Consider the following 13,235-nt stretch of genomic DNA (forward strand, 5'->3'; position numbering starts at 1 on the left):
CATCATTTGATTGGTTATTGTCCATAATTTGCAACAGTGTCAATGAGCGTCATCTCCATCTTCCCTTTGCGGTACCTCAAACTGTGCGATTACCAGTGAGATAAACGTTTGAGTTGATTTTACTCTTTGCTCAGAGTTTGTCTAGGCAGTGTCTTAACTTCGTCCTAAAACCTACTCTGAGCTGGGTTTTTTAAAACAGGGTTGAACATGATTCCTAGGACCTTTGAAAACATGTTTTGTATATGTACCCTGATATCACTTCAACTCCCATGGTCCCCCAACAGGTGGTGCTAAGTCGATGTGAGTGCATGAGTGGATCTTAATTATGATAAAGTAAGTTTCCAGTTTAACCTGTGTGAAATCAATTTGCTGCCACACACACACACACATAAAATATTTATCATATCGATTTGAATATATAATCGTAGGAAGCTATTAGGATTGTATATAGGCTTTCCACATCAGCTCCACATTAAGTCACACCAATTCAAATATATATATATATATATTTTTAACTAGGCAAGTCAGTTAAGAACAAATTATTGGTTACAATGACGGTCTACCCCTGCCAAACCCTAACCTGGGTGTACCGCCCTATGGGACTCCCAATCACAGCCAGTTGTGATACAGCCTGGAATCAAACCAGGGTCTGTAGTGACGCCTCTAGCACTGAGATGCTGTGCCTTAGACTGCTGCGCCACTCGGAAACCCACATTTAAACCGATGTGTAGTGACACATCTGACCAATGAGTTGCATGTTACCATGTCAGAAGTAGCAAGGATATGAGCACAGAGATAATTGTTTACAATGGCAAGAAGGGATTGATTAACATTCTAATTTGAAACCATTTGCGCATGGAGAGAGCGAGAGAGAGAGAGAGAGAGACACCGGTGTTGGTACTAGAACAGACATATGCATGCACAACAACGCTGGTTTGACAGAGCAGAGGCTGGCATATGCGCGCTGGACTGCGCACCACTTCAACACCACGCGGGGACTCACAAATAATTATTCTATAGAAGAGTATTCTCTAGTTTCGTAGAACATTTGCAAGGTAAGGTTTACAAAATTGCAACTACAGTAGACTAACTGTACTGTACTCTACTGTACAGTACTCTGTATTGTATTTCGTTCAGTTTACCTATTCAGTCTTGAATGGGGTGTGAGCGGCATAGGACAAATCGTAGGCAGGTGAAGGTGCGTGAGAAAGCGCTCTAAGAAGTATTCTTAAAATGCTGCAGTGTTCGTCAGACACGTAACATTGTGGAAATGTGTATTGCGTCGCGGTGGTGTACTAGGCTACATAGGATCATTTATTTCAGACAGAGCACATTACATGGTTATTATTGGTAGGCTACTCTGAAAATGTGTAATAACATAAGACAACACTTACGCGCGTGGCAGAATGATAAGAAGTTATGTTGCGATGTGTACAATTAGGTGCCGGAATGCAAATGAAGCCCATGACGGTTTTGTCTGATCTCGGTCATAATGTCAAATATTTATCCTACAAACTTGCTATGATATTGAGAGCATATATAGCACTCGAGTTTACTTATCTATAAGCAACATTTTCCTGGCCATATACAGTACATTGCTGTTGAAGTTTTCTAATAGGCAAAGCCATATAGGCCAGTTTATGGCCACATGAACAAGCAATGGTCTCAGAGCATGTCCTATTATTCTGGTCTAATCCAAGATACTCCATTTAGTATGATATGTTACGTTTCTATGATATCTAACATTTCATATGGTATGTAATAATGAATTTGTGGATCCATCATCTATTTCGTATGATATGTTACGAATTACAATTTGTATGATATCTTACAAATTGCAATTCGTACAGTATGTTACGAATTGCAATTCGTCCATATGTTCACAAATTTGCTAAACGTACAATATGTTACGAATTAGGCGAAATGTAAATGTACACCCTGTTCATCCACAACAGCGTGGCAAAGCACGACTCCAACACCATCATTAAGTTTGCTGACGATAAAACAGTGGTAGGCCTGATCACCGACAATGATGAGACAGCCTATAGGGAGGAGGTCAGAGACCTGGCAGTGTGGTGCCTGGACAACAACCTCTGCCTCAATGTGAGCAAGACAAAGGAGATGATCTGGCCTACAGGAATAGGAGGGCCAAACAGGCCCCCATTAACATCAAATGGGCTGTAGTGGAGCGGGTCGAGAGTTTCAAGTTCCTTGGTATCCACATCACCAACGATCTATCATGGTCCAAACACACCAATGAAGAGGGCAAAACCTTTTCCCCCTCAGGAGACTGAAAAGATTTGTCATGGGTCCCCAGATCCTCAAAAAGTTCTACAGCTGCACCATCGAGAGCATCCTGACCAGTTGCATCACCGTCTGGTATGGCAACTGCTCAGCATCCGACCGTAAGGCACTACAGAGGGTGATGCGTACGGCCCAATACATCACTGGGACCAAGCTTCCTGCAATCCAGGACCTATATACTAGGCTGTGTCAGAGGAAGGCATGGAAAATTGTCAAAGACTCTAGTCACCCAAGTCATAGACTGATCTCTCTGCTACCGCACGGCAAGCAGTACCGGAGCACCAAGTCTAGGTCCAAAAGGCTCCTTAACAGCTTCTACCCCCAAGCTATAAGACTGCTGAACAATTAATCAAATGGCCACCCGGACTATATACATTGACCCCCCCTCCCCCCGCTGCTACTCGCTGTTTATTATATATGCATAGTCACTTTGCCCCAACCTACATGTACAGACTACCTCGACTAGCCTGTACCCCCGCACATTGACTCGGTACTGCTACCCCCTGTATATAGCCTTGTTATTGTTATGTAATTTTACTGTGTTACTTTTAATTTTACTTTAGTTTATTTAGTAAATAGTTTTTAAACTATTCATTGAACTGCATTGTTGGTTAAGGGCTTGTAGGTAAGCATTTCACGGTAAGGTCTACACCTGTTGTATTTGGCGCATGTGACAAATACAATTTTATGTTACGAATTCCAATTTGTTGTGACTAACGTTAGCTATGTGGCTAATGCTAGCTAGCTCTAGGGGTTAGGGGTAAAGGTTAGGGTTAATGTTAGGAGTTAGGTTAAAGGGTTAAGGTTAGAGTTAGGTGATGATTAGCTAAAGGTGTTCGGGTTAGCTAACATACTAGGTAATTGCAAAGTAGCTAAAAAGTAGGAAAAAGTAGCAAAGTTGCTAATTAGCTAAAATGCTAAAGTTGTCCATGATGAGATTCGAACACACAACCTTTGGTTTGATAGATGTTCCCATCAACTGCACCCTTGCTGTGTGTTTGTGTGTGTGTTTAGGACTGGTAACAAATTGATTTCACACTGGAAACTGCCTTTGGTGCTCTCTTCAAGTATTAGTGGACTGAGGAAGGCCTTTATAGTAGATCAGTTCATTAGTCATTATTCATGACATGAGCCTTTAGAATACAGGTACATTCCGAAGAGGACAACTCATCAGTCCAGCCAGGGGCGCGACTTTGGTTTTAGAAGAAGTGGAGGGAACATAACCTCGCAGGGGGGTTTTTGGGGTCATCTAAAGCTAATTTCCTACACAATCTGCAGTAACAGTCAAAAGTTTGGACACACCAACTCATTCAACGGTTTTTCTTTATTTGTACTATTTTCTACATTGTAGATTAATAGTGAACACATCAAACTATGAAATAGCACATATGGAATAATGTAGTAACCAAAAAAGTGTTTGCGATTCTTCAAAGTAGCCACCCTTTCCCTTGATGACAGCTTTGCACACTCTTGGCATTCTCTTAACCAGCTTCATGGGGTAGTCACCTGGAATGCATTTCAATTAACAGGTGTGCCTTGTTAAAAGTTCATTTGTGGAATTTCTTTCCTTCTTAATGTGTTTGAGCCAATGAATTGTGTTGTGACAAAGTAGGGGTGGTATACAGAAGATTGGCAAAATACCACGTCCATATTATGGCAAGAACAGCTCAAATAAGCAAATAGAAACAACAGTCCATCATTAGTTTAGACATAAAGGTCAGTCAATCTGGAAAATTGTAACAGACACATCTCAACATCATCTGTTCAGAGGAGACTGCATGAATCAGGCCTTCATGGTTGAATTGCTGCAAAAAAAAACGCTACTAAAGGACAACAGTAAGAAGAAAAGACTTGCTTGGGACAAGAAACATGAGCAACGGACATTAGAATGGTGGAAATCTGTCCTTGGGTCTGATGAGTTCAAATTTGAGATTTTTGGTTCCAACCGCCTTGACTTTGTGAGACACATAGTAGGTGAACGGATGATCTCCGCATGTGTGGTTCCCACCGTGAAGCATGGAGGAGGAGGTGTGATGGTGTGGGGTGCTTTGCTGGTGACACTGTCAGTGATTTATTTAGAATTCAAGGCACACTTGACCAGCATGGCTACTACAGTGTTCTGCAGCAATACGCCATCCCATCTGGTTTGCGCTTAGTGGGACTATCATTTGTTTTTCAACAGGACAATGACCCAACACACCTCCAGGCTGTGTATGGGCTATTTGACCAAGAAGGAGAGTGATGGAGTGCTGCATCAGATTCTTCTTTGAAGAATCTAAAGTATCTTTTGATTTGTTTAAAGCTATTTTGGTTACTACATGATTCCATGTGTTATTTCATAGTTTTGATGTCTTCACTATTATTCTACAATGTAGAAAAGAGTAAAAATAAAGAAAAACCCTTGAATGTGTCCAAAAGTTTGACTGGTACTGTAATATTACCCTTTTGGGGTCATTTTGGGTTCACTTTTATTGTAAAAAGAATATAATGTTTCTAAATACTTCTACATGAATGTGGATGCTACCATGATTATGGATAATCATCTATGAATCGTGAATAGTGATGAGTGAGAAAGTTATAGATGCACAAATATCATATTGTAAGTCGCTCTGGATAAGGGCGTCTGCTAAATGACTTAAATGTAATGTAAAATATCCCCCCAAAATGCTAACCTCCCCTGTTATTGTAGTGGTGAGAAGTTAGTTTTAGGGGTATGAAATTTGTGCGTCTAACTTTCTCTCATCATTAGTCACGATTCATTCAGGATTATCCGTAATCATGGTATCATCCATACTAATTGTCACGCCCTGACCTGAGAGAGACGGTTTATTTCTCTATTTTGTTAGGTCAGGGTGTGGGGTGGGCATTCTATGTTTTGTATTTCTTTGTTTTGGGCCGAGTATGGTTCCTAATCAGAGGCAGCTGTCTATCGTTGTCTCTGATTAGGAATCATACTTAGGCAGCCTTTTCCCACCTGTGTTTGTGGGTAGTTGTTTTGTGCTTCTGTACCTGACAGAACTGTGCGCTTTTGGTTCCCTTTGTTATTTTTGTTCGAGTGTTTGTTTGATTCAAATAAATAATCATGAACACGTGTCACGCTGCATCTTGGTCGCCTCTCTACGACGATCGTTACATTAATGTAGAACTGTTAAGAAACATATTCTATTCAGATTTACAATAAAAAAGTGACTCCAAAATGACATAATACATTATTTACCATTCATTTTATTGGGCACAAAATAATCTGAAACACAACCAAAACAATCAGCAACTAGATTCAACAAATTTGTAGTTACAAGCTTGATGTTGTCAATGCCTGCTATGAATGTAGGACCTAGTACTTAACTACTTTAATACACAAACTTTTGCTCTCCTAAAATGGGGGGACTATGTACAAAAATCATTTCTAAATGGTTCACTCGATATGGATTAAAATACCCTCAAATTAATGCTGAGGGTCTGCACTTTAATTTCACAGTCATTGTTTGATTTCAAATCCTAACTGTGGACTATAGAGCAATAAGAAAAAAATGCTTAATTGACCCAATAATTACAGAGGGCACTGTAATTCATATCATAGGCCTAATAGTACTGTAGAGCTCTTTTTACTTGCAAACAACATAGCTGGATTGCCACGTCCTGCCCCTAGAGGTCCACCACCCTGCAGCGTCCCAACCCAACACATCCCACTCAGCTTTAAGATCTTAGTGCAACATTCATTATTGGTTTCAGGTGTGTTAGGCCAAGGCCAGAGTGACAACCAAGAGTACGGCAGACCCCCAGTGCCAGGACTTAGCAGCCCAGCAGCTAGGGATTGTAAGCTTGCTAGCTAGCTAGCTAGCTAACGTTTGCCAACTTTTGGCTAGCTCTAATGGTTCATCAACTGCCGAAAACTAGCTAAGTTACTTTACTTCTGTTGAAACAGGACAAAACATGTCCATACACACAACAGCTGTTAGATACTGCTACCTTACAGAAAGCTAGAGGCTAGAGCTAAACTGGCTGTGGTAGCTAATAGCTAGCTAGTTAATTCACTTCAGACAGAACTTCAGTCGAGAGGGGATGAAACATGTGTAACTGACACGTTTCATGTCAGTTACACTACTAACTCAGCACTGGGAATAAATACATTTTTCTGTTAAGTCAAACAGCAGTTACCTTGCCAGCTACATCAGTCAAATGAAGAGTAGCCAGTTTCTGTTCTGCTTGCTTTTACAACGCTGAGAAAAAGCACAACACACACAGACAACAGCTGTCTCTGTTGGCACGCTCTGTGGTGTCCGTGTGGTTTGAAATCCAGCCGGTTGATACACCAAACAGCCTACCCAATAGCTCTGAGGCATCCGCATGGTCCTAAAGCACACCGATGCCGCTTTTTGTATCACAGTGCAGTGATAAAACTGGAGGGGACCAAAATGCATTTTCAGAATGTGGGGGGGATCTTGTCCCCCCGTCCCCAGTGAAAGTTGCGCCCGAGTCCAGCAAATATGCATGGTGACAACTTAGAGCTGGGAAAAACTGATGCTACAGTAAATGGAAGCTTTCCTTTGTTACAGTATAAGGCACATAATCCCCACTCAATTTATAGGTCAAGTTAAAATGTACAGTGCATGGCTTCCCGAATGTCTTGCTAATTTCTACCTGTCCTGATGGAGTGCTTCATATAATTAAGCAGTAAGGCCCGAGGAAGTGTGGTATAAGGGCTGTTCTTATGCACGAGTGCCTGGATACAGCCCTTAGCCGTGGTATATTGGCCATATATCACAAACCCCCGAGGGTCATTATTACTAATATAAACTGATTACCAATGTAATTAGAGCAGTAAAAATACACGTTTTGTCATACCCGTGGTATACGGTTTGATATACCATGGCTGTCAGCCAATCAGCATTCAGGGCTCAAACCACCCAGTTTATAAGAGGTAATATAGTATGGAGCACCAGAAGTGATGATGATAAGCAACCTGAACTCTGTGACCCTGTAACTCATGGACACTGATTCAAGGTGACACCGGAGATGGAGGGTTGTTGTGAGGTAGGGTGTAAATCACATCAAAATGGGGATCCAGTGTCATCCTCTTCATGTTTTTTGATTAACAATAATTTATTCAGTTCGGTACCCTCAGGGTTCAAACGAAAGAGAGTAGCTACTTTTCCAACACAGAGAAGCAAATGACCTTGTGTCATGACTATTCACTAGCCTTTTACTGCCCTTATCTGGATTGGCTTTGGTTTTAAAAATAAACCTTTTATTCAGTTGGATATTTTACTGAAAAAAATGTGAAACCTCTCTCCGTCAATGTGACATAATTGTTAATGTGCCTCTACTACTGTGTTGTGGAAATGTTGTGACAGTGAGTATGTTTACATGCACAGTAATAATTAGATATTAAACTGATTATGGTAGTAGGCTGATTATGCAATACTAATGTAAACACCTTACTGCTTATCTTAATCAGCGCAATGTCAAATCAAAGTAAGCGTACGCCGATTAAAACTGAGCAATCTTTCGAATTCTTAGGACATGTAAACAGCTTAATCGGCCTTTCAGCTGTATATTTGATCAGTGCATATGCTAGCACCAGCTGAGCGACCGTCCCTCTTTAGTGCAAGTAAAGTAGTTTCGGAACAACTGAATGTATGCGTCTTAGAAGTAGTTTTCACATGCAAACTTTGTATGTCGGAACTCAGGATCAAATATGCTTCCCGAAAATAACATGGTCGCTGTGGTAAAATGTTTATTTTGATTGGTGTTTTTCTGCATTTATCAGAGTGCCATCAGGTAGCCTGATTTCAGATGTGTCCATGTAAACAGGATTATTAGGGAAATCATTCTTCTTGCAAAGCATGTAAAGGTTTTAATAAAACTATTATATTAATCTGACAATCCACAATAATTGCATTATTGTGTGCATGTAACCATACTCAATGTTGTTTGTTGTTGGGTGCGATGTGTCAGATATGGCTATTGGTGAATATGCTAAATGTTCATTGTGTTCAAAGGATATACTTTATACCAGGGTTTGTTTCGAACCATAATTTTTTTGTTTCGTTCCTATGTTCCAACAAGCAAATAAAGTTCTGAACCGGTTCGAACCCCCAAAAAAGTACCAGTTTATATCGTTCTTTTGTGTTGTAATTTTTACACCCTTTTTCTCCTCAATTTTCATTTTACGATCTTGTCTCATCGCTGCAACTCCCCAACGGTCTCAGGAGAGGCAAAGGTTGGGCCATGCATCCCCGAAACATGACCCGCCAAATCGCGCTTCTTAACACCCGCTCGCTTAACCCAGAAGCCAGCTGCACCAATGTGTCGGAAGAAACACCATTCAACTGATGACCGAATCAGCGTGCAGGCGCCCGGCCTCCACAAGGAGTCGCTAGAGCACGATGAGCCAAGTAAAGCCCCCCCGGCCAAACCCTCCCGTAACCCGGACGACGCTGGGCCAATTGTGCGTCGCCCAATGGGACTCCCGGTCACGGCCGGTTGTGACACAGCCTGGGATGCAGCCTGTGATGCAGTGCCTTAGACCACTGTGGTACTCTGGAGGCCCTTCTGTTCCCTTTTTAACCTGTGAAATCAGCAGTTTTTAAAAAAACATTTAGCTCATTCAGTTACTTCACCAATAAGTGTGGATAGAGCAGGCACGCTGGTTGTTTAAATGCCTGATGGTCAGACAAGTGTAGCCTATGGCGCAACATGCAACTGAAATTTTGCAGGTGGGAGAGATTGAGACAGGGTTGAGGAGTCTGGGCATCTTGTTATGACATGCATTATATGAATTAGGGCCACAGAATTATACCTAGGAGGAACTGCTTCTATGGAGGAACTTTGAATGTCCTTTGAGCTAACGTTAGCTAGCTAACAAGCTTGAGCTTGCTAGCTAACAAACTTGTGTGTGCAGAGCGGCAGAATTAAACATGACTTACCATTTTGTAGTTAATAAATCCAACGTGAAAGGTAATAACTAAGGCTGTAGTATCCTTAACTAGCATTGAAAAAGTTCATCCATTCTTCCCTAGCTAAAAATATATCTCCCTATTTTCTGAATCAAACTTGAAACGTCAGTACAGTAGCCTATGCTTCGGAGGCGGGAGGGGCAGGTAGCGTAAACACGCAAAGGCAAAGATTTACAGCTTGCAGGCAGACACTGGAATTAGTTTTTGAGTGACAGAGTCAGGGCTTTGCATAGGCGCTTTATTGTGTTTTGTTGTGGGACTATAATTTTTTTCCCTGCAACATAAAAGAACATTATTAACCGGTTTCCTTGCTTTTAAAATAACGGTTATGTTCCGGAACAGTATGGATCACTTTCATTCCAGATTCTGTTTCTGTTCCTTGAACATTTTTGTTATTTTCCTGCTTTATACCCAAATAAGATTTATATTGACATCTCAATCGCGAAGGGAAAACCGGCCACCTCTTTCCTCCATTCCATTGGCCAATTGATAATAAGATGGATGACCTCCGATCACGGATTTTCTAACAACGGGACTCTCGTAACTGCAATATTGTCAGCTTTTCTGGAGCATAGCTTTCGGACAAGGTACCCCCCATGGCTATCCAACTGTATCGATTCTCCATTCACTGAGCGGACAGGACAGTGGAGTCAGGGAAATCGAGAGGGGAGGGGTTTGCCTCTTCATCAACAACAAATGATGTGCTGATTCGAGCTCAGTCGAAGTCTCGATCCATTGTTCACATGTGTTGGAATACCTGATCGTCAAATGCAAACCCTTTTACCTCCCGAGGGAGTTTTCAGCTGTTATCGTAACTGGTGTTTACAAGCAGAAGCTCAAACAGGAAGTACCCGTGACTCGCTCAATTGAGAATTGGTCATCAGAAATAGAGATTATGCTACAGGACTTCTTTTCTAGCGCTGATCGGAATATTTTCGAAACTGCGCCGATAATATCGGCGAGCTAACCACCTCCGTTACCGGCTTCATTAGGAAATACATCGGCGACGTTGTCCCCACAGTGAAGGTTCTCTGCTTCTCCAATCAAAAGCCCTGATTAACACTGAGGTTCGAGCCGCACACAGGGCTATGGCAGACAAATCTGAGGCTATGGCTGAGGACAGGAACAAGTACAATAAGTTCCATCTGCAGAGTCATTAAACAAGCAAAATGATAATATAGGAATAAGGTAGTAGCATATTACACAGGTTCCGAAGCCCGCCGCATGTGGCAGGGTCTACAGTCATTACTGATTACAAAGGAAGACTCAGTCGTGATCTGCCCAATGATGCCTCTCTACCAGACAAACTCAACGCATTTTATGCATGCTTCGACAATAACAAAACCAACACTAACGCCGACCTAGAGGACTGGGTGATCTTGCTCTCCGAGGCCGACATGAGTAAGGTCTTTAATCAGGCCAACACTTGTAAGGCCGCGGAGACGGACGGTATCCCAGTGTGCGTTCTCAGCACATGTGCAGAGTAGCTGGCAGGCATATTCAGGGTCATTTTCAACCTTTCCTTGTCCCAGTCTGTAATCCCCATGTCTTAAGCAGAAGTTCATTATTCCTGTTCCCAAGAACTCTACGGCTTCTTGCCACAATGACTACCGCCCTGTTGCACTCACATTTTAATTTGTTTTATTTCACCTTTATTTAACCAGGTAGGCCAGTTGAGAACAAGTTATCATTTACAACTGCGACCTGGCCAAGATAAAGCAAAGCAGTGCAACACAACACAGAGTTACACATGCTACAAACAACTGTACAGTCAATAACACAATAGAAAAGTTTATATACAGTGTATGCAAATGAAGTAAGATTAGGGAGGTAAGGCAATAAATAGGCCATATGTCACATTCTTCCTCGTCAGACGATAAAGAGAAATCATTGTCGGACCAATACGCAGCGAGATCGTATGTACTCATCTTCTTTATTAAGGAAAAGAAGGGAAACCAAAATAAACACGTACACAAAACACAATGACGAATAACAGTCTGGTAAGGCACAAGGCTATACACAGAACAATCTCCCACAAACTCCAAACACAAACACATACCTAATTATAGGACTCTCAATCAGAGGCAGCTAGGAAACACCTGCCTCCAATTGAGAGTCCAACACCCAATACCTAAACATAGAAATACTAAACTAGAAAGAACATAGAACTACAAAAACATAGAACATAACCCAAAACCCGGAAATTATAAATCAAACACCCTTCTAAACAAACCACCACCCCGAACCACATAAAACAAATACCCTCTGCCACGTCCTGGCCAAACTACAATAACAAATAACCCTATTACTGGTCAGGACGTGACACCATAGTGGCGAAATAATTACAATTTAGCAATTAAACAGTGGAGTAATAGATGTGCAGAAGATGAATGTGCAAGTAGAGATACTGGGGTGCAAAGGAGCAAAACAATAAATTATATCAAATCAAATGTATTTATATAGCCCTTCGTATATCAGCTGAAATCTCAAAGTGCTGTACAGAAACCCAGCCTAAAACCCCAAACAGCAAGCAATGCATGTGAAAGAAGCATGGTGGCTAGGAAAAACTCCCTAGGAAAAACTCCCTAGAAAGGCCAAAAACCTAGGAAGAAACCTAGAGAGGAACCAGGCTATGAGGGGTGGCCAGTCCTCTTCTGGCTGTGCCGGGTGGATATTATAACAGAACATGGTCAAGATGTTAAAATGTTCATAAATGACCAGCATGGTCAAATAATAATAATCATTGTAGTTGTTGAGGGTGCAACAAGCACGTCCGGTGAACAGGTCAGGGTTCCGTAGCCGCAGGCAGAACAGTTGAAACTGGAGCAGCAGCATGGCCAGGTGGACTGGGGACAGCAAGGAGTCATCATGCCAGGTAGTCCTGAGGCATGGTCCTAGGGCTCAGGTCCTCCGAGAGAAAGAAAGAGAGAAAGAGAGAGAATTAGAGAGAGCATATTTAAATTCACACAGGACACCGGATAAGACAAAAGAATACTCCAGATGTAACAGACTGACCCTAGCCCCCCGGCACATAAACTACTGCAGCATAAATACTGGAGGCTGAGACAGGAGGGATCAGAAGGGATGAGGTAGTTGTGGATGAGGTAGTTGGGTGTGCTATTTACAGATGGGCTATGTACAGGTACAATGATCTGTAAGCTGCTCTGACAGCTGATGCTTAAAGTTAGTGAGGGAGATATGAGTCTCCAGCTTCAGTGATTTTTGCAGTTCGTTGCAGTCATTCGCAGCAGAGAACTGGAAGGAAAGGTAGCCAAACGAGGAGTTGGCTTTGGGGATGACCAGTGAAATATACCTGCTGGAGCGCGTGCTACGGCTGGGTGTTGCTATGGTGACCAGTGAGCTGAGATAAGGTGGGGCTTTACCTAGCAAAGACTTATAGATGACCTGGAGCCAGTGGGTTTGGCCAGTGGGTTTGGCAACGAATATGAAGCAAGGGCCAGCCAACGAGAGCATACAGGTCGCAGTGGTGGGTAGATATGGGGCTTTGGTGACAAAACGGATGGCACTGTGATACACTGCATCCAAGTAGATTGTTGGAGGCTATTTTGTAAATGACATCGCCGAAGTCAAGGATCAGTAGGATAGTCAGTTTCACGAGGGTATGTTTGGCAGCATGAGTGAAGGATGCTTTGTTGAGAAATAGCAAGCCGATTCTATATTTAATTTTGGATTGGAGATGCTTAATGTGAGTCTGGAAAGAGAGTTTACAGTCTAACCAGACACCTAGGTATTTGTAGGTGTCCACATATTCTAGGTCAGAAGCGTCCAGAGTAGTGATGCTAGACGGGCGAGCTCGGGCGAGCTCGGGTAGCGATCGGTTGAAGAGCATGCATTTAGTTTTACTTGCATTTAAGAGCAGTTGGAGGCCACGGAAGGAGAGTTGTATGGCATTGAAGCTCGTCTGGAGATTTGTTAACACAGAGTCCAAAGAAGGGCCAGAAGTATGCATAA

General features: G+C 42.2%; 1 protein-coding gene across 1 annotated transcript in view; it reads left to right on the forward strand.

Moving 5' to 3' along the window:
* Nucleotides 1-725: 725 nt before the first annotated feature.
* The window catches only part of LOC115200958 (semaphorin-4G), a 74,874-nt gene continuing 62,364 nt past the window's right edge, over nt 726-13,235 (forward strand). Inside the window, exon 1 of the mRNA XM_029764110.1 lies at nt 726-1,055. The gene's annotated coding sequence lies outside the window, so the exon portion shown is untranslated. The remainder of the gene's footprint in view (nt 1,056-13,235) is intronic.

The sequence above is a fragment of the Salmo trutta genome, chromosome 10 (genome assembly GCF_901001165.1).
Source record: "Salmo trutta chromosome 10, fSalTru1.1, whole genome shotgun sequence".
Classification (NCBI taxonomy): Eukaryota; Metazoa; Chordata; class Actinopteri; order Salmoniformes; family Salmonidae; genus Salmo; species Salmo trutta.